Source organism: Macaca fascicularis, chromosome 8 (assembly GCF_037993035.2).
Source record: "Macaca fascicularis isolate 582-1 chromosome 8, T2T-MFA8v1.1".
NCBI classification, from domain to species: domain Eukaryota; kingdom Metazoa; phylum Chordata; class Mammalia; order Primates; family Cercopithecidae; genus Macaca; species Macaca fascicularis.
Window position 1 is genome coordinate 101,190,061 of NC_088382.1, and position 26,374 is coordinate 101,216,434.

The 26,374-nt window shown below is 37.8% G+C and overlaps 1 long non-coding RNA gene across 1 annotated transcript in view; it reads left to right on the forward strand.

The window, feature by feature from the left end:
- The window catches only part of LOC135964545 (uncharacterized), a 70,816-nt gene that overhangs the window by 14,697 nt on the left and 29,745 nt on the right, over positions 1-26,374 (forward strand). The window lies entirely within an intron of this gene.

The window sequence follows — 26,374 nt, forward strand, 5'->3', positions numbered from 1 at the left end:
GTGCTACAGTGAACATACAAGTGCATGTGCCTTTTTGATGAAATGATTTGTTTTCCTTTGGGTGTATACCCAATAGTGGGATTGCAGAGTCAAATGGTTGTTCTGTTTTAAGTTCTTTGAGAAATTTCCACACTGTCCTTCACAGCAGCTGAACAAATATGAATTCCCACCAGCAGTGCATAAGTCTTCCCTTTTCACTGCAACCTTGCCAGCATCTGTTGTTTTCTTTACTTTTTAATAATAGCCATTCTGACTGGGATTAGATTATATTTCATTGTGGTTTTGATTTACATTTCTCTAATGATTAATGATGATGAGCTTTTTTTCATGTATTTGTTGGCTGCAGGTATATAGAAGTAAAATTATTGACAAGAATAGCACAAAGGGCAGGAAGGCAGAAATTGAAGTATATTGTTTTAATGTTTGTACATTGTACATAAATCTGTGGCATGCCCAAGAAATGATTCCAGAAAAGGGTATCTAAATAAAAATGTCTAAAGGATATTGTTATTTGGAAATATTCTATATGAAGATTTTCTTAGTTCCTCTACTGTCAGAAGTAGGTACTGTAAAAAAATCTGGATCATATACCACTCACTATTTGCCAAATATGAATTAAGTTTGATTCTGAAATATATATATGGGGGAAAACTCCAAGTGTATTATTCTTCTTGTGATGGATAACACTGAGCAGATATACTGTGTTTGATTAAAACATACCTGGGGAATAATTGGTGCTAAATATGGATACTTGACAAACATAATATAATATTTGAATACTGAAAAGGAAGTCAAAGTTTGCTTTTCCCATACATAACAAAGGAGAGAGAATAAAATTTTATCAAGGGGATGAATGCCAGGAAGGTGTCATCAACAAGTGAGAGGAGTATCTGTAACAAACAAAGAATATCCAGGGGAAGGAGACTTCTAGGAGAGTTTCCTTGAATTTCCGTACCAGAAAATCCCAAATGTGTTATGGAATCTTTTTTTCCATGTGTGTAATAATATAGCATTCTTCATGTACTTTTATCCCTTTCACTTTCTGGATGGATTTGGGAAATTCTTACAAGTCAAAGTGGGATTTCACAGAATGCATATTCCACAAGGACATGTCTATGTATTTGCCTTATTCACTTGTAATAAGTGATACAATTTGCCTTAAGTGAAGTGCACAAGTGGGTGTTGAAACTTTTAATTCAAGAACCATAACATTGGATGAGAATCAATGTCTGTTTTAAGTCTTAATGCTCACACAAATAAGATATTTCTTAAAAATCACAGGAGCAAGATACTTATTTCATATATAGAAGTCTGAAGTTTAAATAGTGCTACTAAATAATCTGCCTAGTTAATGAAGATTTAAGAGTTATTATAATATTATTCAAAGGCAAGTAGTAATATGTATATATGACTATATTCATAGACCAGAGAAGTAAACATTTTCTGAGAGACATTCTTTGAGAATAATTTTACCAGCAAAGGAGTTAATAGTTTGAAGAAATGAAATTCAGCACCAGCAAATGAATGGCAGGAGATTCCATGGTTGTCTCTTTGCCAAAGTAGCAGGCTTGTTTTTAAGCTTATATAACCGTTTATATTTTAAGCAGGTTTCTGGGAAATTGAAAGACAGCTTGGAAAGCTGGTGCTTTTTTCTTCAAAACAGACAAACTTTTAAAATTACTTTTTAACATGAAGCCAGTAGAACAGATTCCCTAGTTTGAAGTATAACAAATTCATTGACTCTTAAATGTTGTTAAAGGACCTAGTATTTCATGCCCTAGTCATTGAAGATTCTCAGAGAATACAAGTCTCTGTTACCAAGGGGAATACATGATGGTGGCTGGAGAGAGACAATAAACAAAAAAGACTCTGTCATGCTAGTGCTCTGAAGTACTAATAGGTTAAATAATCAAAGTAAAGAGATATGGACAGAGAATGGATGGGGTGAGCTATTTAGTTAGAGTAGTTAAGGAAGGTCTCTCTTTTGAGGTTGTATTTGAACATAAACTTGAATGAAGCGATGCAGAGATGCAATGATATTTATCTATCTTACAGATGCATAGATACATAGATTTAGTTATAGATAATTGTCCAGGTAGAAGATACAGCAATTGCAAAGTCTCTGGAGTGGAAGAGTACCTGGCACATTAAAAAAACAGCAAGAAAACAACACAGCAGTGCTCTAGGGCATGGTGTAATCGGGTGGTAGGAGATAGGTACAGAGAAAGGAAAAGGGCCCGGAACATGTAGGCAGCTGTAAGCAATAATAAAAACTTTGGAATTTATTCTGAGTAAGATGGAATGATCTGGGAAATATTGAGCTGAAAAGTGATAATCTGAGCGTTGTTGTGGGAAATAGACAGTAGTAAGGTAAGCAAGGATGATAATTGCAGATAACTTCAATATCCAGGCAAAAACCAATTTTGGCTTGGACTAGGGGCCGATATTGGTGAAAAATTGTTAGATTCTCAAAGTATTTTGAAGTAAAAACCAATGTAGTTTGTTAATAGATCAAATCCGGGGTGTGAAAGATGGGGAGGTAACAAGGAAGACTTAAAGACTTTTGGCCTAAACTGTTGGAAGAGTGGAATTCTATTTATTGATACAGTGCAAATAAGGGAAAAACAAGAATAACGGGAGAAGAATCAAGAGTTTAGTTTTTCAAAGTTAATTTTGAGATGTCTTTTAAGCATTTAAGAATTGGTGTCAAAAACATAATTGGGTATGAGTAAACAGTGGATATATTTCAAGGAGAAGTAAGAGTGGGTTTTGAACCTGAAAGTTATTAGCATAAAGATGATATTTAAAACCATGGGAAGACTTTGTTGGTATATAGAGAAAAGAAATGATCCCATAACCAAGTTCTAAGATGTCCTGTTTTTTACAGATTGGAAATCTGAGATGGAGATAGGAAAGAATGCTGAGAATAAGTGAGCAAAGGATGAGAACCTACAGTTAGGGTAAAGAGAAAGGTGTAGTTCAAGAATAATGGCATGATGAGCTATACCACATGCTGCCAATTATTAACTATTCATTGGCAGATGGTAAATCGGATACAGCCGCTATTCATTGCCTCTGTTCTTTGCTGATTCTTCATGAGAGCCTCTTACTATATATCAGGACTTCCTTCCTGGATGGCAATACCAATTGGTCAAAAAAGGCAGTCATCCAACGTTTAAAGGTCCCAGGAGGTGAAATCTGATTTACTTAACAAGTACTACTTCTATACACAAAACAGTGTATTTTGTGATACTTCCTCCTTTTTTAAATAACAAACTCCTGTCCTCTCAAAGAATGTGAGTCATTAGAGAAGAAAAAAAGGAACACTGTGGAAAATTAAAGTATCCAAAAAATATGTCAAAAATTCCACTTGGGAAGACATTGCTGCTTTATCATTAGTCCAGTGCTCTTCAAAAATTAACCCAGAGGAGATTTCAGTTACACTACTCATGAACTTGAACATGGCATTCAGACATTCTACTCATGAACTTGAAATTAGATTTTAGGGAAGTAAGTGTTATTAAATTAAAAGTGTGCCTTTATAGAGTCTCCTTGTCTACGATGTGTACGATTTTTTCCGCTAATAACAAGCAAGTACTTATTGTGTATTTGAGTAAACATAATCCATGTTTGACCTACTCTAATCATCATTTTAACCTTTTGTGTTCATAAATATAATAGATAAATGCTGTCTTTTAAAGTAACATCAAACTTATATGCTTCAGTATAATGTATTTGAATATCATAACATGATCATTTAAACATGGCTTTCTATAATGACATAGAACCTGTTTTAACACACTGCGGTTAAATTTCTATATCATTGGCATAAAGCTTACAAAATTACATGAAAAGTTTTGATGACAGAAAACATCTAATATTAAACTAAACCTAAGTGCTGTCAGCTCTCCGTATCTTTGGGTGCCACATCTGTAGATTCAATCAACCTCAGATAAAAATATTTAGACAAAAAATTGCATCCGTACTGAACATGTGCAACTTTTTTTCTTGACATTATTCCCTAAACAATACAGTATAACTGTTTACATAGCATTTACATTGTATTAGTTATTATAAGTAATTTAGAGATGATTTAAGTATGCAGAAAGATGTGTGTCGATTATATGCAAATACAATGCCACTTTATCTCAGAGATTTGATATCTGTGGATTTTGGTATACTTGGAGAGTCCTGGAACCAATCCCTATGGATACTGAGGGACGACTGTAATTGAGATTCTTTATAAGCTTAAAACCAAACTTACAATGAAAAATAAAGAAAGAGAGCTCAGATAAAAAGAATGTCTTTGCTCACAGACAAACTACAAAACAAGAAGGGCTGTTTCCATTGGGTCTTCTTTTCTTCAGAAAGTATACAGACGGTAACTGGTATATGAGTTGGATTTGGGGCTACAATAGCATACATGAGACTCAGCCAGGGACAGCCCTTTTAAAACCTCAGGCAAAGAAAAATTACAGGCTACTGTTTTCCTAAGGCAAAGAAAAATTATAGGCTGGTGTGACTCTGGGTCCCACTAATGGATTCTCTACGGGGTCTTAGCAATGTGTGTATGGGAAGGCGGAGCATGAACTGGTTTCCCACAGTAATTTGATGCCACAAGCAATTCTGTTCTAATGGAGTTATAATAGACTCTTTACTTCAAACAAACATTGATGTTAGTGGACATTAATTTTCATGGTGTTTTCCTCTGAGAAAGGAGGGATTTTGTTCAGGACAATAAGACACTGTTTCAATTTGTGAGATGAAAGTTTTCAGAGAGAGAGAAAAAAAGAAGAGTTTATGCTTTTATGCTTTATCCAAGATTTGTCTCAACTCTTTTCTGCTTTGTCCTCTGGCCATATCTATATTCGCGATTTATTGCAGAGTAATTGATGGCTTTGCCAAATGGTGGTACGCTGTAGTCTTTACAATGCATTGTGGTCTTTATGATGTTTGCAATGAGATCAAAAAGAATGCAAACCACTATCTTTTTAGTATATCTCCTGAAATTCCATATCCCTTCAAAAGTGTACTATGTAAAGTACAAATCAGTCTGTACTTTGCTGCGTCTTAAAAATCTTTAGTAGCTTTCCTTTATCAACATAGTAAGATCCAAACCCTTTAGTATGGCAGACAAGTCCTTTCTTCATCTGGCCTTTCTATGTGAAACATCTCTCAGTTTACCTGATCTCTGTGTTATTTCTTGCCTGTGTGTGTTTTTAAATTCTGTATCCTGTGTCTAGAATTACTTTCACTTTTCTTCGTCCTCCAGTTGCCTGTGTTACCTATAGAAACAGCCTTTACTCCTCTAGGAAGCCTTTCCCTGATCATCCAGGTTATGCAATATGTGTCTCCTGTGTTCACACTCTGGCATATATCTGTAAGTGTACTTGCTACATTAAATTATTACTAATTCTATTTTTCTCTGTCCCCCCAAATACTGTGGTCTCCTTAAAAGCAGGAAATGTTAACCATTAATTCTTTGTCAAGAGCAATGGCTAGCTAAAACATGAGCAATCACAAAATAAGTGTTTGTCAGGTGAATGAATGAGTGAACCAATGGTTAGTGTTAGGCACTACCAGTTCTAATGGGTTTAATGCTTTTTTTTTTTTTTCATTCAGCCTCTCCTAAACACCTTAAAACAAATACATCTTGAAGGATGTACCATGCTTCCATTATGATTTAGTTTAGAAGGAGTTTGGTGTACTGTAACAGCCAAAGGTATTAGTGTGCCCAGAGAGAAAGCATATTTGAAGCAGAGTTGTAATTATAACAAAGGAAGAGTCCTAGCTCATGATTTAATGCCTGAAAGTTTCCAGTGTGAGTACAATTAGTGCACTCTTAGAATGGCTCCAAATGATGAAGGATTTAATTACACGAGGAGCTCTACCTCCAGTGCTAGAGATATAGACATAAATTTGTGTTTCTATTTAAATTACTTGAAAGAGTTTTGATTTTAGCCACAAATTTGAATTTAAATGAATATAACTGGAAGCTATAGTTAAAGTCCATTGTTCCTGAGAATCCAATGATTTGAGATAAAAATGTTTACATTTGTTCAATTCAAAGAAATAGCCTAGTTCTCGTACTAAATAACAAACCCACTTTTTCTTTCTCTTCAGGCAGCTGTCTCAGAGGGATTTTCATACAACCTTCCAATCTATTTCTTTACTTTTAATGAGTAAAATATCCTAGGTGTTGTAAAATCGGGAAGAATTATATTTATATTATTTGTTTTACTTACAGAAATTTGTATACATTCATTATTTAATTTAATATGTTTTAATTCTGAAAAAGAAGAACTTGTAACTATTTGAGATAGTTTCTTTATTAATTTAAATTTTTGTTGAGAAAAAATTCATATAAATTTACCATTTTAATCATTTGAAATGTACAATTCAGTGATTTTTTTTGTATATTTGCAATGTTGTGCAATCAACACCACTATCTAATTTCAGAATATTTTCATCACCCCAGAAGACACCTCATATTCAGTGAGCAGTTATACCCCAGTCTCCTTTCTTTCAAGGCCCTGTCAACAAGCTACTATTTGTCTCAATGAATTGAGTATTATGGCATTTTATATAAAAAGTATCATGTAATTTGTGACTTTTTCGCTCTATGACTGGCTTCTTTCACTTAGCATAATTGTCTATTATGAATAATTGTGATAAGACCGTTCATCTACACGATTTTATATGGCCATACCTTTTATTTCCCCTTGATATATACCTGGAAGTAAAATTGCATAGTAACTCAATGTTTAACTTTTAAGTAACTACTAAATGTTTTTCTATGGTGGCTTCAACATTTTACATTCCTACCAAGAATGTACGAGGCTTCCAGTTTCTTCACATCCTTGTCAACACCTGTTATTTTCTGATTTAAAAAAAATTATAGCCGTCCTAGTGAGTAAGAAGTGGTATCCCGTTGTGTTTATAATTTTCATTTTGCTGACTAATGTTCTTGACTAGTGTTGTTTAGCATCTTTATTATTATTATAATTTAAGTTCTGGGATACATGTGTAGAATGTGCAGGTTACATAGGTATACATGTGCCATGGTGGTTTGCTGCACCCATCAAGCCATCATCTAGGTTTTTAGCCTCACATGCATTAGGTATTTGTCCTAATGCTCTCCCTCCTCTTGCTCCCAAAACCCGATGGGCCACAGTGTGTGATGTTCCCCTCACTGTGTCCATGTGTTCTCATTGTTCAACTCCCACTTATGAGTGAGAACATGTGGTGTTTAGTTTTCTTTTCCTGTGTTAGTTTGCTGAGAATGATGGTTTCCAGCTTCATCTGTGTCCCTGAAAAGGACATTAACTCATTCTTTTTATGGCTGTGTAGTATTCCATGGTGTATATGTGCCACATTTTCTTTATCCAGTCTATCTTTGATAGGCATTTGGGTTGGTTCCAAGTCTTTGCTATTGTAAATAGTGCTGCAATAAACATACGTGTGCATGCGCCTTTATAGTAGAATGATTTATAATCCTTTGGGTATATCCCCAGTAATGGGATTGCTGGGTCCAATGGTATTTCTGGTTCTAGATCCTTGAGGAATAACCATACTGTCTTCCACAGTGGTTCAACTAATATGCACTCCCACCAACAGTGTAAAAGCGTTCCTATTTCTCCACATCCTCTCCAGCATCTGTTGTTTCCTGACTTTTCTTTTTTTTTTTTTTTTGAGATGAGTCTTGCTCTGTCACCCAGGCTGGAGTGCAGTGGTGCCATCTCGGTTCACTGAAAGCTCCACTTCCTAGGTTTGTGCCATTCTGCTGCCTGAGCCTCCCAAGTAGCTGGGACTACAGGCACCTGCCACCATGCCAGGCTAATTTTTTGTATTTTTAGTAGAGACAGAGTTTCACAGTGTAAGGCAGGATGGTCTCGATCTCCTGACCTCGTGATCCACCCGCCTCAGCCTCCCAAATTGCTGGGCATGAGCCACCACACCTGGCCATTTCCTGACTTTTTAATGATCGCCATTCTAATTGACATGAGATGGTATCTCATTGTAGTTTTGACTTGCGTTTCTCTACTGACCAGAGATGATGAGCTTTTTTTCATATTCTTGTTGGCCACATAAATGTCTTCTTTTGAGAAGTGTCTGTTCATATCATTCACCCACATTTTGATGGGGTTGTTTGGTTTTATCTTGTAAATTTGTTTAAGTTCCTTGTAGATTCTGGATATTAGACTTTTGTCAGATAGATAGACTGCAAAAATTTTCTCCCATTCTGTAGGTTGCCTGTTCACTCTGATGATAGTTTATTTTGCTATGCAGAAGCTCTTTAGTTTAATTAGATCCCTTTTGTCAATTTTGGCTTTTGTTGACATTGCTTTTGGTGTTTTAGTCATGAAGTCTTTGCCCATGCCTATGTCTTGAATGGTATTGCCTAGGTTTTCTCCTAGGGTTTTTAATAATTTTAGGTTTTACATTTAAGTATTTAATCCATCTTGAGTTAATTTTTATATAAGGTGTAAGGATGGTGTCCAGTTTCAGTTTTCTGCATATGGCTAGCCAGTTTTACCAGCACAATTTATTAAATAGGGAATCCTTTCCCCATTGCTTGTTTTTGTCAGGCTTGTCAAAGATCAGATGGTTGTAGATGTGTGGTGTTATTTCTGAGGCTTTTGTTCTGTTCCATTGGTCTATATATCTGTTTTGGTACCAGTACCATGCTGTTTTGGTTACTGTAGCCTTGTACTATAGTTTGAAATCAGGTAGTATGATGCCTTCAGCTTTGTTCTGTTTGCTTAGGATTGTCTTGGCTATATGGGCTCTTTTTTTGGTTCCATATGAAATTTAAAGTATTTTTTTCTAATTCTGTGAAGAAACTCAGTGGTAGCTTGAAGGGAATAGCATTGAATCTATAAATTACTTTGGGCAGTATGGCCATTTTCATGATATTAATTCTTCCTATCCATGAGCATCGAATGTTTTTCCATTTGTTCGTGTCCTCCCTTATTTCCTTGAGCAGAGGTTTGTAGTTCTCCTTGAAGAGGTCCTTCACTTCCCTTGTAAGTTGTATTCCTAGATATTTTATTCTCCTTGTAGCAATTGTGAATAGGAGTTCACTCATGATTTGGCTCTCTGTTGATCTATTATTGGTGTATAAGAATGCTTGTGATTTTTGCACATTGATTTTGTAGCAATTGTGAATAGGAGTTCACTCATGATTTGGCTCTCTGTTGATCTATTATTGGTGTATAAGAATGCTTGTGATTTTTGCACATTGATTTTGTATCCTGAGACTTTGTTGAAGTTGCTTAACAGCTTAAGGAATTTTTGGGCTGAGACGGTGGGGTTTTCTAAATATACAGTCATGTCAGTTGCAAACAGGGACAATTTGACTTCCTCTGTTCCTATTTGAAAACCCTTTATTTTATTCTCTTGCATGATTTCCCTGGCTAGAACTTCCAATACTGTGTTGAATAGGAGTGGTGAAAGAGGGCATCCTTGTCTTGTGCTGGTTTTCCAGCTTTTGCCCATTCGGTATGATATTAGCTATGAGTCTGTCATAAATAGCTATTATTTTGAGATATATTTCATCAATACCTAGTTTTTGAGTGTTTTTAGCATGAAGGGGTGTTGAATTTTATCAAAGGCCTTTTCTTCATCTATTGAGATAATCTTTTTTATTGGTTCTGTTTATGTGATGGATTACCTTTATTAATTTTTGTATGTTGACCCAGCCTTGCATACCAGGGATGAAGCCTACTTGATCATGGTGGATAACCTTTTCGATGTGCTGCTGGATTCGGTTTGCCAGTATTTTATTGAGGATTTTTGCGCCAATGTTCATAAGGGATATTGGCCTGAATTTTGTTGTTGTTGTTGTGTCTCTGCTAGGTTTTGGTACCAGGATGATGCTGACCTCATACAATGAGTTAGGGAGGAGTCCCTCTTTTTCTATTGTTTGGATTAGTTTCGGAAGGAATGGTACCAGCTCCTCTTTGTACCTCTCATAGAATTCGGCTGTGAATCCATCTGGTCCTGGGCTTTTGTTTTGTTTGTTTGGTAGGCTATTAATTATTGCCTCAATTTCAGAACTTGTTATTGGTCTGTTCAGGGATTTGACTTCTTCCTGGTTTAGTCTTGGGAGGGTATATGTGTCCAGGAATTTATTCATTTCTTCTAGACTTTCTAGTTTATTTGCTTAGAGGTATTTATAGTATTATCTGATGGTAGTTTGTATTTCTGTGGGATCAGTGGTGATATCCCCTTTATTATTTTTTGTTGTGTCCATTTGATTCTTCTGTCTTTTCTTCTTTGTTAGTCTGGCTAGCAGTCTACCTATGTTGTTACTCTTTTCAGAAAACCAGCTGTTGGATTCACTGATTTTTTTGAAGGGTTTTTTTTTGTGTGTCTACCTCCTTTAGTTTGCTCTGACCTTAGTTATTTCCTGTCTTCTGCTAGCTTTTGATTGTGTTTGCTCTTGCTTCTCTAGTTCTTTTAATTGTGATGTTAAGGTGTATATTTTAGATCTTTCCCACTTTATGAAGTGGGCATTTAGTGCTATACATTTCCCTCTAAACACTGCTTTAGCTGTGTTTCAGAGATTCTGGTACGTTGCCTCTTTGTTCTCATTGGTTTCAAATAACTTATTTATTTCTGCCTTGATTTCGTATTTACCCAGTAGTCATTCCAGAGCAGGTTGTTCAATTTCCATGTAGGTGTGTGGTTTTGAGTGAGTTTCTTAATCCTGAGTTCTAATTTGATTGAACTGTGGTCTGAGAGACTGTTTGTTATGATTATCATTCTTTTGCATTTGCTGAGGAGTGTTTTACTTCCGATTATGTGGTCTGTTTTAGAATAAGTGCTATGTGGTGCTGAAAAGAATGTATATTCTGTTGATTTTTGGGTAGGGAGTTCTGTACATGCGTATTAGGTCCTCTTGTTCTAGAGCTGAATTCAAGTCCTGAATATCCTTGTTAATTTTCTGTCTTGTTGATTTTTCTAATATTGACAGTGGGGTGTTAAAGTCTCCCACTATTATTATAGTGTGGGAATTTGAGTCTCTTTGTAGGTATCTAAGAACTTGCTTTATGAATCTAGGTGCTCCTGTATTGGGCGCATATATATTTAGGATAGTTAGCTCTTTTGCTGCATTGCCCCTTTACCATTATGTAATGTCTTTCTTTGTCTTTTTTGATCTTGTTGATTTAAAGTCTGTTTTATCAGAGACTAAGGATTGCAACTCCTGCTTTTCTTTGCTGTCCATTTGCTTGGTAAATATTCCTCCATCCCTTTATTTTGAGCCTATGTGTGTCTTTGTACATGAGATGGGTCTCCTGAATACAGCACACCGATGGGTCTTGACTATCCAGTTTGCCCGTCTTTATCTTTTAATTGGGACATTTACCCTATTTACATTTATATTGTTATATGTGAATTTGATCCTGTCATCATGATGCTAGGTGGCTATGTTGCACATTAGTTAATGTAGTTTCTTCATAGTGTAGTTGGTCTTGATATTTTGATATGTTTTTGCAGTGGCTGGTACCAGTTTTTCTTTTCCATAATTAGTGCATCTTCTGGAGTTCTTGTAAGACAGGCCTGGTGGTGCCAAAATCCCTCAGCATTTCCTTGTCTGGAAAGGATTTTATTTCTCCTTCACTTTTGAAGCCAACTTTGGCTGGATATGAAGTTTTGGGTTGAAAATTATTTTCTTTAAGAATGTTGAATATTGGCCCCAACACTCTTCTGGCCTGTAGAGTTTCTGCAGAGAGATCCACTGTTAGTCTGATGAGCTTTCCTTTGTAGGTGACCTGACCTTTCTCTCTAGCTGCCCTTAACATTTTTTTCCTTCATTTCAACCTTGGAGAATCTAATGATCATGTGTCTTTGGGTTGTTCTTCTCGTGGAGTATCTAAGTGGTGGTCTCTGTATTTTTTGAGTTTGATTGTTGGCCTATCTTGCTAGGTTGGGGAAGTTCTCCTGGATAATACGTTGAAGTGTGTTTTCCAACTTGCTTCCGTTCTCCCTGTCACTTTCAGGTATACCAGTCAATCATAGGTTTGGTCTTTTCACCTAGTCCCATATTTCTTGGAGGCTTTGGTTGTTCCTTTTCATTCTTTTTTTTTTCTAATCTTGTCGTCACACTTTATTTTATTAAGTTGACATGTATCTCTGATATCCTTTCTTCCACTTGATCAATTCTGCTATTGATACTTCTGTATACTTCATGAAGTTCTCTTGCTTTTTCAGGTCCATCAGGTCATTTTTGTTCTTCTCTAAACTGGTTATTCTAGTAAGCAGGTCCTGTAACCTTTTATCAAGGTTTTTTAGCTTCCTTGCATTGGGTTACAACATGCTCCTTTAGCTGAGAGGATTTTGTTATTACCCACCTGCTGAAGCCTACTTCTGTCAATTCATCAAAGTCATTCTCCATCCAGTTTTTTGCCCTTGCTGGAGAGGAGTGGCGATCACTTAGAGGAGGAGAGGCATTCTGGTTTTTAGAATTTTCAGCATTTTCATGCTAGTTTTTCCTCATCTTCGTGGATTTATCTACCTTTGATCTTTAATGCTGATGACCTTTGGATGGGGCTTTTGTGTGGGCATCCTTTTTGTTCATGTTGGTGTTATTGCTTTCTGTTTGCTGGTTTTCCTTCTAACAGTCGGGCCTCTCTTCTGCAGGTCTGCTGGAGTTTGCTAGAGGTCCACTCCAGACCCTGTTTGCCTAGATGTCACTAGTGGAGGCTGCAGAATAGCAAAGATTCCTTTCTACTCTTTCCTCTGGAAGCTTTGTCCCAGAGGGGCACACACCTGATGCCTGCCAGAGCTCTCCTGTATGAGGTGTCTGTTGACCCATGCTGGGAGGTGTCTCCTTAGTAGAGCTTGTCCTTGCTAAGCAGTCTGTCCCTTAACAGAGCTTGAGCACTGTGCTGGGAGATCTGCTGCTGTCTTCAGAGCTGGCAGGCTGGGAAATTTAAGTCTATTGAAATTGTGCCCACTGCCACCCTTGTTCCCAGGTGCTCTGTCCCAGGTGCAAAAACCATGGGAAAAGCATAATATCTGGGTCAGATAGCACAGTTCCTCACAGCTTCCCTTGGCTAGGGGAGGGAGATCTCCAGCCCTTTGCACTTCCCAGGTAAGGCAAAACCCCTCCCTGCTTCTGCTTGCCTTCCATGGGCTGCACCCACTCTCTAACCAGTCCCAATGAGATGAACAGGTTACCTCAGTTGGAAATGCAGAAATCACCCACCTTCTGTGTTGATCTCGTTCAGAGCTGCAGACTAGAGCTGTTCCTATATGACCATCTTGCCAGATCCATTGAGCATCTTTTAATGTGCTTACTGTCCATTTGTGTAGCTTCTTTGAAGAAATGGCTATTCAACTCTTGTCCATTTTGAAACGTATTCTTTTTTGCTGCTCTTGTTATTAGAGTTATATTTTCTGAACTGGTGTTGTAAAATTGAAACGAATTTTATTATTTTATTTGTTTTATTATAGAAATGTTTTTATCAGATACATGACTGATAAACAAATTATCAGTTGGATAATTTGAGATATATGACTTGCAAATATTTTTCCCATTTTGGTGGCTGCATTATTACTTTTTTTTTTTTTTTACAGTAAAGTGAATACGAGTTTATTAAGAAAGTAAAGGAATAAAAGAATGCCTACTCCATAGACAGAGCAACCCGAAGGGCTGCTGGCTATCCCTTTTTGTGATTATTTCTTGATTATATGCTAAATAAGGGGCAGATTATTCATGTCTCCCCTTTTAACCCACATAGGGTAACTTCCTGACATTGTCATGGCATTTGTAACCTGTCATGGCGCTAGTGGAAGTGCAGTAGTGAGGATGACGAGAGGTTACTCTCATCACCATCTTAGTTTTGGTATGTTTTAGCTGGCTTCTGTACTGCAACCTGTATTATCAGCAAGGTCTTTATGACCTTTATTTTGTGCCTACCTTCTCTTTCTTCCTGTGACTTAAAATGCCTAACCATCTGGGAATGCAGCTGAGTAGGTCTCAGCCTTATTTTACCCAGCCTCCATTCAAGGTGGAGCAGCTCTGGTTCAGATGTTTCTGACATTGCCCCCCCCCCCCCATTTTATAAGGAATCCTTACCCTTATGGGTTATAGAGGGATGAAGATTCATCTTCTGTAACTTCTTCATGTCGGGTGAGATGATATTCCTGCCTAACTATTAGGATTTCTTGTATTTAGGGGAGAGAGGAGCTCAGTCAGAAAACATCAGTACTTCAGTACACTGAGAGCCATTCATAACTCCAAGTTCCACAAAAGGTGACACCTGGAAGATTAATAAGTGTTCAATTTAAGAAAACATTTAGTAAGCTTATTCTGCATTCCTACACAAAGTACGACAGCAGTATATTCCACAAGAGTAAAGCAAAGTAAGTAAAATTATCCCAAGTAAACTAAGTAAGAAGGCTTTCCATGAACTGGGTAACTGTGGAACCAACTTGGGGTTGCTAGTTGATTCCAACATGTGCCCAGAATTAGAATATTGATCCCAATTTTTACATTACCCATTCCTCTTGTTTCTTCTGAGCAGCAGTCAGAGATCACTCGTTGGTTCACAGGAATGAAAAAGGTTAGCCTAAATGCAGAGAAAAACTTAAAAATAGCTGATGAGACTAGCATCTAATAACAAGTGTACCATAGTTCTTGAAACATAATTTTTCTCTCTGCAGTTTCCCATTTTTACTAAAAACAAGTCATGGTAGGACCAATTTGATTTATTAAAATTGGCCTAATTATTTGTATAAAGTACAGTAAGAATCATTATTTTTCACATAAGCTCTTTTAAAATTGGCTTTGATGGAACTCTGTTCCATAGAAGGAATCTCCGATAAGGCTTTTTTTATAAAAGCAAAGCTGAGACATCAGTTTGTACCCTCAAATATCTATGAGTTGCTTAAATTCCTCTCATCTTGATATCCCAAGATAGCTTGGGGCTCCTGTGCCTGTCAGAATGTGACATTCTCTATTTACCACAGATCAAGAACCCTGTACAAGGACCATGTACACAAGGTATGAGGCCAGTTTTCCCAAAGGGCTTTTATTGACTTTGTAAGTCAAATTTGATTCCTTAGAGGAAAGCACATCATTCTAGTCATAGCCCTGGTAAAATAACCAGTTTCTCCAATTATGTCCTGTTGCAAAAGAAAACAGATTCTTTTTTTTTTTTTTTTCAGTGGGAGGAACAGAATATCACTCTGTCACCCAAGCTGGAGTGCAGTGGCATGATCTCAGCTCACTGCAACCTCCGCCACTCAGGTTCAAGCAATTCTCCTGCCTCAGCCTCCTGAGTAGCTGGGATTACAGGCATGCACCACCACACCCAGCTAATTTTTGTATTTTTAGTAGAGATGGGGTTTCATCATGTTGGTTGGCCTGGTCTCAAACTGCTGACCTGCTGATCCACCTGCCTTGGCCTGCCAAACTGCTGGGATTACAGGCATGAGCTGCCATATTGGCCAGAAAACAGATTCTAATTGCACTTATGCAAATAACTATATTGCCACAAGTTTCCAAATTCTGGAGAAACCTTTTAAAGCCCTTTACAGTTTTTGTTAAAGATATTTCATTCCATTGTTTTTATTCCAGTGTTCAAATTTACAGAAAACTGAATAATGCCCCTTTTACTTTAGCCAACATGTTCACAGACAGAATTTCTTTTACAATTAATTTTTCACAAGCCTTCCATAACTTGCTTAAACCTTCAGCTTTTTTCGAACTTAAAACATCCTTTAACCTTTTGATCTAGGCAAAACAAACAAGCAAACAAACAAAAAAAAACACAAAAAAACCCATTTTCATGCCTTCTTATAATCTTTCATGAAAAACACATTTCACTGTTTTTATATACCTTGCATGTGAAATGATTTCTTCAGGAGTCTCAATTATATGTTACAATGTTAACTCTTAGTGACTTTTACTTTTGGTTAAAACTTGGTAAGAGATTTTAATTATGTACTAGGTGTGGCTCCTAGGACCCAAACAGAAGTTCCAATGAAGTCTGATTCTTTCCAGTGTAGCTAGGGGTTATAGCTAACTCCAGGTATCATAGGCCTTATCTACCTGTAAAGCAAGGCAAGTTGTACAGTTAATTTATAGTGGCATTTTATGAAACATTTAGGAGGCCTATTAACTTTTACATTGTGCAACATTTCCTGCATAAATTCCCTTTCATGAATTATTTACTGACTTACACAGACCATCTATGACACGCTTGGACTTTCTGACTTGTCCTAAATATCCCTCTTTTTAAACAACCAGTTGTTTTACTTTAGGACAAGAATTTACCATACAGGATCCTTTCTTATATAAAATCTCTTTTCTTTATAACCTTCTTTGCATAGCTAGGGGGCATGGCTAATTCCACATGTCCCCAGGCCTTATCTAGAATCTAATGCTAACAATTTTTAAAAGCCAAAGAAGCAGTTTATGACCTTAAAGGATTAAGCAAACCTAATAGCTGACCTGTATAATTTAGATGAAATGTTTATATTTTTGAAGCTATTTTTATTTTACCAATAATTTTCAAAACTATTTTTATTTCCCAGAGTTTACTAAAGTCACATAAACTAAAAGGCATTACACTTTTTACTTTTCTGACATATACTGGATTTAAGCTCTTATATTTTAAGCCAATTAATTAGAGCACTGTTATGTTACACACACAACATGTAAGTACACAGAAACACAGATGATAAAGGACTTATTCCCTAAGCTAGGAATTGAACTCCAAATGTGGGTAACCATTGTGATGGCAGAGACCAAGAGAAAGTGCTGCCATGTGGATACAAGGTCAAGCTCCCAAGGACGTGAATGACTAGTTTGCTGGGCCATCCTGAACAGTGGGCTTATGGGATCCTAGGTACATGTTCAATCCTGAGATACCCCTCTTTATAAGAGAACATTACAGAAAGACACAAAACACAACAGATTCCCTGCAATTTAAGATTAGCTTCACAAACCCTTTTTCCAGTTAATAAAAACTTTATAGAGGAGATAAACAGTGATTTTTGCCATTTATTCAACCAGTTTGCATGAAGAGGGAGAGAGCGAGAGGGGCCAGAAGTCTGACTGGCAAGAAATTCTTAGCCTTTTGTGGGCATGCCAGGCTTCTGGCTTCCCTTTCCCTGAGCAGCCCTAGTCACCCAGCTGGCTGCACTACAGCCCTGGGGACCAAGCCACAACACAAAGGAAAATTATCCTTTTCTATTCAGGCCAGAGCAAAACATTTGTGACAAAACCTAGACATTAGCCACTCTGCTTAGCACCCAATATCAAATTGGCAAGGCTCAAACTTGCCCCAAGTTGGGCCTCATTATCATTAATCCAACCTCTGACCAGGAATTTCACCTTGTGGTTTCTGGGCAAGATGCTCACCCTGAATAACAGAAAAGGTAGAAAAAAGAAAGGGAGGGGGGGCGGAGCAAGATGGCCAAATAGGAACAGCTCCAGTCTCCAACTCCCAGCGCGAGCAACACAGAAGACCGGTGATTTCTGCATTTTCAACTGAGGTACTGGGTTCATCTCACTAGGGAGTGCCAGACAGTCGGTACTGGTCAGCTGCTGCAGCCTGACCAGCGAGAGCTGAAGCAGGGCGAGGCATCGCCTCACCTGGGAAGCTCAAGGGGAAAGGGATTCCCTTTTCCTAGCCAGGGGAACTGAGACACACAACACCTGGAAAATCGGGTAACTCCCACCCCAATACTGCGCTTTAAGCAAACAGGCACACCAGGAGATTATATCCCACACCTGGCCGGGAGGGTCCCGTGCCCATGGAGCCTCCCTCATTGCTAGCACAGCAGTCTGCGATCTCGTGGCAAGGCAGCAGCGAGGCTGGGGGAGGGGTGCCCGCCATTGCTGAGGCTTAAGTAGGTAAACAAAGCCGCTGGGAAGCTAGAACTGGGTGGAGCTCACAGCAGCTCAAGGAAACCTGCCTGTCTCTGCAGACTCCACCTCTGGGGGCAGGGCACAGCTAAACAACAACTAAAGCAGCAGAAACCTCTGCAGACGCAAACGACTCTGACAGCTTTGAAGAGAGCAGTGGATCTCCCAACACGGAGGTTGAGATCTGAGAAGGGACAGACTGCCTGCTCATGTGGGTCCCTGACCCTTGAGTAGCCTAACTGGGAGACATCCCCCACAAGGGTCAGTCTGACACCCCACACCTCACAGGGTGGAGTACACCCCTGAGAGGAATCCTCCAAAGCAAGAATCAGACAGGTACCCTCGCTGTTCAGCAATATTCTATCTTCTGCAGCCTTTGCTGCTGACACCCAGGCAAACAGGGTCTGGAGTGGACCTCAAGCAATCTCCAACAGACCTACAGCTGAGGGTCCTGACTGTTAGAAGGAAAACTATCAAACAGGAAGGACACCTACACCAAAACCCCATCAGTACATCACCATCATCAGCAAAGACCAGAGGCAGATAAAACCACAAAGATGGGGAAAAAGCAGGGCAGAAAAGCTGGAAATTCAAAAAATAAGAGCGCTTTTCCCCCAGCAAAGGAGCGCAGCTCATCGCCAGCAACGGATCAAAGCTTGATGGAGAATGACTTTGACAAGATGAGAGAAGAAGGCTTCAGTCCATCAAACTTCTCAGAGCTAAAGGAAGAATTACGTATCCAGCACAAAGAAACTAAAAATCTTGAAAAAAAAGTGGTAGAATTGATGGCTAGAGTAACTAATGCAGAGAAGGTCATAAACGAAATGAAAGAGATGAAAACCATGACACGAGAAATACGTGACAAATGCACAAGCTTCAGTAACCGACTCGATCAACTGGAAGAAAGAGTATCAGCGATTAAGGATCAAATGAACGAAATGAAACGAAAAGAGAAACCAAAAGAAATAAGAAGAAAAAGAAATGAACAAAGCCTGCAAGAAGTATGGGATTATGTAAAAAGACCAAATCTACGTCTGATTGGGGTGCCTGAAAGTGAGGGGGAAAATGAAACCAAGTTGGAAAACACTCTTCAGGATATCATCCAGGAGAACTTCCCCAACCTAGTAGGGCAGGCCAACATTCAAATCCAGGAAATACAGAGAACGCCACAAAGATACTCCTCGAGAAGAGCAACTCCAAGACACATAATTGCCAGATTCACCAAAGTTGAAATGAAGGAAAAATCTTAAGGGCATCCAGAGAGAAAGGTCGGATTACCCACAAAGGGAAGCCCATCAGACTAACAGCAGATCTCTTGGCAGAAACTCTCCAAGCCAGAAGAGAGTGGGGGCCAATATTCAACATTCTTAAAGAAAAGAATTTTCAACCCAGAATTTCATATCCAGCCAAACTAAGTTTCATAAGTGAAGGAGAAATAAAATCCTTTACAGATAAGCAAATGCTTAGAGATTTTGTCACCACTAGGCCTGTGTTACAAGAGACCCTGAAGGAAGCACTAAACATGGAAAGGAACAACTGGTACCAGCCATTGCAAAAACATGCCAAAATGTAAAGACCATCGAGGCTAGGAAGAAACTGCATCAACTAACGAGCAAAATAACCAGTTAATATCATAATGGCAGGATCAAGTTCACACATAACAATCTTAACCTTAAATGTAAATGGACTAAATGCTCCAATTAAAAGACATAGACTGGCAAACTGGATAAAGAGTCAAGACCCATCAGTCTGCTGTATTCAGGAGACCCATCTCACATGCAGAGACATACATAGGCTCAAAATAAAGGGATGGAGGAAGATTTACCAAGCAAATGGAGAACAAAAAAAAGCAGGGGTTGCAATACTAGTCTCTGATAAAGCAGACTTTAAACCATCAAAGATCAAAAGAGACAAGGCCATTACATAATGGTAAAGGGATCAATTCAACAGGAAGAGCTAACTATCCTAAATATATATACACCCAATACAGGAGCACCCAGGTTCATAAAGCAAGTCCTTAGAGACTTACAAAGAGACTTAGACTCCCATACAATATTAATGGGAGACTTCAACACTCCACTGTCAACATTAGACAGATCAACGAGACAGAAAGTTAACAAGGATATCCAGGAATTGAACTCATCTCTGCAGCAAGCAGACCTAATAGACATCTATAGAACTCTCCACCCCAAATCAACAGAATATACATTCTTCTCAGCACCACATCGCACTTATTCCAAAATTGTCCACATAATTGGAAGTAAAGCACTCCTCAGCAAATGTACAAGAACAGAAATTATAACAAACTGTCTCTCAGACCACAGTGCAATTAAACTAGAACTCAGGACTAAGAAACTCAATCAAAACCGCTCAACTACATGGAAACTGAACAACCTGCTCCTGAATGACTACTGGGTACATAACAAAATGAAGGCAGAAATAAAGATGTTCTTTGAAACCAATGAGAACAAAGATACAACATACCAGAATCTCTGGGACACATTTAAAGCAGTGTGTAGAGGGAAATTTATAGCACTAAATGCCCACAAGAGAAAGCAGGAAAGATCTAAAATTGACACTCTAACATCGCAATTAAAAGAACTAGAGAAGCAAGAGCAAACACATTCAAAAGCTAGCAGAAGGCAAGAAATAACTAAGATCAGAGCAGAACTGAAGGAGATAGAGACACAAAAAATCCTCCAAAAAATCAATGAATCCAGGAGTTGGTTTTTTAAAAAGATCAACAAAATTGACAGACCGCTAGCAAGACTAATAAAGAAGAAAAGAGAGAAGAATCAAGTAGACGCAATAAAAAATGATAAAGGGGATATCACCACCGACCCCACAGAAATACAAACTACCATCAGAGAATACTATAAACACCTCTACGCAAATAAACTGGAAAATCTAGAAGAAATGGATAATATCCTAGATACTTACACTCTTCCAAGACTAAACCAGGAAGAAGTTGAATCCCTGAATAGACCAATAGCAGGCTCTGAAATTGAGGCAATAATTAATAGCCTACCAACCAAAAAAAGTCCAGGACCAGATGGATTCACAGCTGAATTCTACCAGAGGTACAAGGAGGAGTTGGTACCATTCCTTCTGAAACTATTCCAATCAATAGAAAAAGAGGGAATCCTCCCTAACTCATTTTATGAAGCCAACATCATCCTGATACCAAAGCCTGGCAGAGACACAACAAAACAAGAGAATTTTAGACCAATATCCCTGATGAACATCGATGCAAAAATCCTCAATAAAATACTGGCAAACCGAATCCAGCAGCACATCACAAAGCTTATCCACCATGATCAAGTGGGCTTCATCCCTGGGATGCAGGGCTGGTTCAACATTCGCAAATCAATAAACATAATCCAGCATATAAACAGAACCAAAGACAAGAACCACATGATTATCTCAATAGATGCAGAAAAGGCTTTTGACAAAATTCAACAGCCCTTCATGCTAAAAATGCTCAATAAATTCGGTATTGATGGAACGTACCTCAAAATAGTAAGAGCTCTTTATGACAAACCCACAGCCAATATCATACTGAATGGGCAAAAACTGGAAAAATTCCCTTTGAAAACTGGCACAAGACAGGGATGCCCTCTCTCACCACTCCTATTCAACATAGTGTTGGAAGTTCTGGCTAGGGCAATTAGGCAAGAGAAAGAAATCAAGGGTATTCAGTTAGGAAAGGAAGAAGTCAAATTGTCCCTCTTTGTAGATGACATGATTGTATATTTAGAAAACCCCATTGTCTCAGCCCAAAATCTCCTTAAGCTGATAAGCATCTTCAGCAAAGTCTCAGGATACAAAATTAATGTGCAAAAATCACAAGCATTCGTATACACCAGTAACAGACAGAGAGCCAAATCATGAATGAACTTCCATTCACAATTGCTTCAAAGAGAATAAAATACCTAGGAATCCAACTTACAAGGGATGTAAAGGACCTCTTCAAGGAGAACTAGAAACCACTGCTCAGTGAAATAAAAGAGGACACAAACAAATGGAAGAACATATCATGCTCATGGTTAGGAAGAATCAATATCGTGAAAATGGCCATACTGCCCAAGGTAATTTATAGATTCAATGCCATCCCCATCAAGCTACCAATGAGTTTCTGCACAGAATTGGAAAAAACTGCTTTAAAGTTCATATGGAACCAAAAAAGAGCCCGCATCTCCAAGACAATCCTAAGTCAAAAGAACAAAGCTGGAGGCATCACGCTACCTGACTTCAAACTATACTACAAGGCTACAGTAACCAAAACAGCATGGTACTGGTACCAAAACAGAGATATAGACCAATGGAACAGAACAGAGTCCTCAGAAATAATACCACACATCTACAGCCATCTGATCTTTGACAAACCTGAGAGAAACAAGAAATGGTGAAAGGATTCCCTATTTAATAAATGGTGCTGGGAAAATTGGCTAGCCATAAGTAGAAAGCTGAAACTGGATCCTTGTGTTACTCCTTATATGAAAATTAAGTCAAGATGGATTAGAGACTTAAATGTTAGACCTAATACCATAAAAGCCCTAGAGGAAAACCTAGGTAGTACCATTCAGGACATAGGCATAGGCAAAGACTGCATGTCTAAAACACCAAAAGCAACGGCAGCAAAAGCCAAAATTGACAAATGGGATCTCATTAAACTAAAGAGCTTCTGCACAGCAAAAGAAACTACCATCAGAGTGAACAGGCAACCTACAGAATGGGAGAAAATTTTTGCAATCTACTCATCTGACAAAGGGCTAATATCCAGAACCTACAAAGAACTCAAACAAATTTACAAGAAAAAAACAAACAACCCCATCAAAAAGTGGGCAAAGGATATGAACAGACATTTCTCAAAAGAAGACATTCATACAGCCAACAGACACATGAAAAAATGCTCATCATCACTGGCCATCAGAGAAATGCAAATCAAAACCACAATGAGATACCATCTCACACCAGTTAGAATGGTGATCATTAAAAAGTCAGGAAACAACAGGTGCTGGAGAGGATGTGGAGAAATAGGAACACTTTTACACTGTTGGTGGGATTGTAAACTAGTTCAACCATTATGGAAAACAGTATGGCGATTCCTCAAGGATCTAGAACTAGATGTACCATATGACCCAGCCATCCCATTACTGGGTATATACCCAAAGGATTATAAATCATGCTGCTATAAAGACACATGCACACGTATGTTTATTGCGGCACTATTCACAATAGCAAAGACTTGGAATCAACCCAAATGTCCATCAGTGACAGACTGGATTAAGAAAATGTGGCACATATACACCATGGAATACTATGCAGCCATCAAAAAGGATGAGTTTGTGTCCTTTGTAGGGACATGGATGCAGCTGGAAACCATCATTCTCAGCAAAGTATCACAAGAACAGAAAACCAAACACTGCATGTTCTCACTCATAGTTGGGAACTGAACAATGAGATCACTTGGACTCGGGAAGGGGAACATCACACACTGGGGCCTATCATGGGGAGGGGGGAGGGGGGAGGGATTGCATTGGGAGTTATACCTGATGTAAATGACGAGTTTATGGGTGCTGACGTGTTGATGGGTGCAGCACACCAACATGGCACAAGTATACATATGTAACAAACCTGCACGTTATGCACATGTACCCTAGAACTTAAAGTATAATAATAAAAAATAAATAAATAAATAAATAAATAAAATAAAAAAATTAAAAAAAAGGAAAAAGAAAGGGAGAAAAGTATTGCCTGTGGCACGGTGGAGAAGGCAAGGAGCCTCAGTGAGGTCAGAGAAAGACCCGCCCACCACAGTGACACTGAATCACCAGTTCAGGTGGCTGCTTGCCAGTTGGAATGGGATCTTTTCTAGCTGTCTTGTTAGCTCTTAAGTGTTCCCTTTTGGGGAGGAAAAAGTTCCTCATGTCCCATGGTCCTCCACATGCCTAATTCTGTCATCCATATCCATCAGCAAAGAGTGCAAGACAAATTAATCCAAAGAGAATAGCAGTTAATATCTCACAGTGCCAAATCCATTCTTAGCCAAGAGGGACTTTACTGACAGGCACCTCTAACACCCTAAATCTTAGGAAGAACTGTAACCTTTCTAAATTGGTTCTCAGGGGGCCTTTAACCCACTCTGTGTTAGGAGAGAATCTAACTCCTCTAAGTTTGGCCTGTAACCCAATCCCATCCTTTATCCAGGTATATGTACCCCACTTACCCAGTCAGCCCAGTCAGATAATTTTCCTTTGGATTGGGGGTCTCTTTAGCATCATCCCTTCAGTGGTATGCCAGAAGGATGTTACTGGACCCCACGACATACCCAAAATTAGACTTTGGGTTGGGGTTTTCCTCAGTTTTGTCCCTTCTGTGGTCACCAGAAATATGTTAGTATAGTCCCTTGGTGGTTCAGCAGAAAGATGTTACCAGAAAGCGGTCTCAGTCCAGCCAGGAAGGGAGTGTTCTTGGCTCTCACACAAAGAATCTGAGGTGAATTCATACAGTAAAGTGAAAGCAAGTTTATTAAGAAAGTAAAGAAATCTTAAAGAAAGTAAAGAAAGTACTTAAAGAAAGTAAAAGAATGGCTACTCCATAGACAAAGCAGCCATATTTTCCCTTTCTAAATAATGACCTTTGATGTACAAAAGTGTTTATTTTGATGAAATTCAAGTTTGTCTATTTTTGGTTTCTTATTTGCAATCATGTTTATTAAATCATTACTTAATACAACCTCAAAAATACATATACTATGTTTTCTTCTAAGAGTTTTCTAGTGTAAGCTCTTAAGTGTAGGTCTCTGATCCGTATTAAATTAATTTTTATACATTGTATGAAGGAGGGATCCAAATTTATTCTTTTGAATGTAGGTTTGTTGTTGTCACAGCACCATTTGTTGAAGAGTCTATCCTTTTCCTCAGTGAATGGTCTTGGAAATCTTGTCAAGTCAATTTACCATAGATACATGTATGAGTTTATCTCTAGACACTGAATCCTATTCCACTGATCTATCCTTTTGCCAGTATCACATTGTTTTGATTACTATAGCTTTGTACTAAGTTTTGAAATTTCAGAGTGAGTCCTGCTTTTTCTCTTTCCAGTTTGTTTTGGTTCCATGGGGTTTCTTGCATTCCAAACAAGTTTTAGAATAGGGTGTCCATTTCTTAAAGCAACAAAGAACCTGGAATTTTGATAGGAATCACATTAAATCTGTAGAATGCTTTGGAGGGTATTAATATCCTAATATTAAGTATTCCAGTATACAAACATAGGATGTCTTTACACTTATTTGTGTCTTCTTCAATTTCTTTAACAATGTTTTGTAGTTTTCAGTGTACAAGTCTTTTACCTCTTTTGTTAAGTTTATTCCTAGGTATTTTATTCTTTGAGATGCTATTATAAATGGAATTCTTAACTTCATTTTTTTAGATTGTTCATTGGAAGTGAATGGAAATACAACTGATTTTTGTATTTTGATGTTGTATTCTGCAAATTTGCTGAACTCATGTATTAACTCTAATGCTTTTTTTGTGAATTCTTTGGGGTTTTCTATACATAAGTTCATGTTATCTGTGAGTATCATTTTCTTCTTTATTCCCAGTCCAAATGCATTTTATTTATTTCTTCTGCCTAATTGCTTTGGCTAGAATTTTCAGTATGATGTTGAAAGGAAGTGGCAAGAGCAGACATTTTCTTGATCTTAGGGAGGTAAGAGTTTTAGTCTTTCACTAGTTAAGTGTATTATTAATGTTGGATTTTTCATAGGGACCCTTAACAGGTTGAGAAAATATCCTTCTATTCCTAGTTTGCTGAGGGCTTCTTATCATGAGAGAATGTTGGATTTTTTCCAAATGCATTTTCTGCATCTATTGAAATGATCAGATCTTATTTACCTTTATTTATGAATTTTATTTATTAATAATAAATGCCTTTATTTGTTAATATAGTTTATTAATAATAAATACCTTTATTAATATTATTTATTGCATTGGTTGATTTTCATATGTTGAACCACACTTCATTCATGAGATAAATTCCACATATAGTGTATATTTTAATATGCTGCTGGATTCAGTGTGCTACTATTTTGTTGAGTGTATTTGCATCTGTATTCATAAAGAATATTGGTCTAGAGTTTTCTTCTCCGTTTTTCTCCTCATCTTCCTCCTTTCTCCTTCTTCTCTTTCTCTCCCTCTCTCTTTTTGCCTTCTTTCTCCTCTTACCTTTTTTGTGATATTTTTTCTTTCCTGCTTTTGCTTTGGTTCGGTTTTGGTCTGGCTTTATAACCAGTGTAATACTAATCTTTATAGAATAAGTTAGGGGTATTTCCTCCTCCATCTTTTGAAAGAGTTTGAGAAGGATTTGTGTTAATCCTTCTTTGTTTGTTTCATAGAATTCACTAATGAGACTGTCTGATTCTCAGGATTTTGTTGAAAGGTTTCTTTCTTACCAATTTAATCTGCTTACCTGTTATAGGTCTATTGA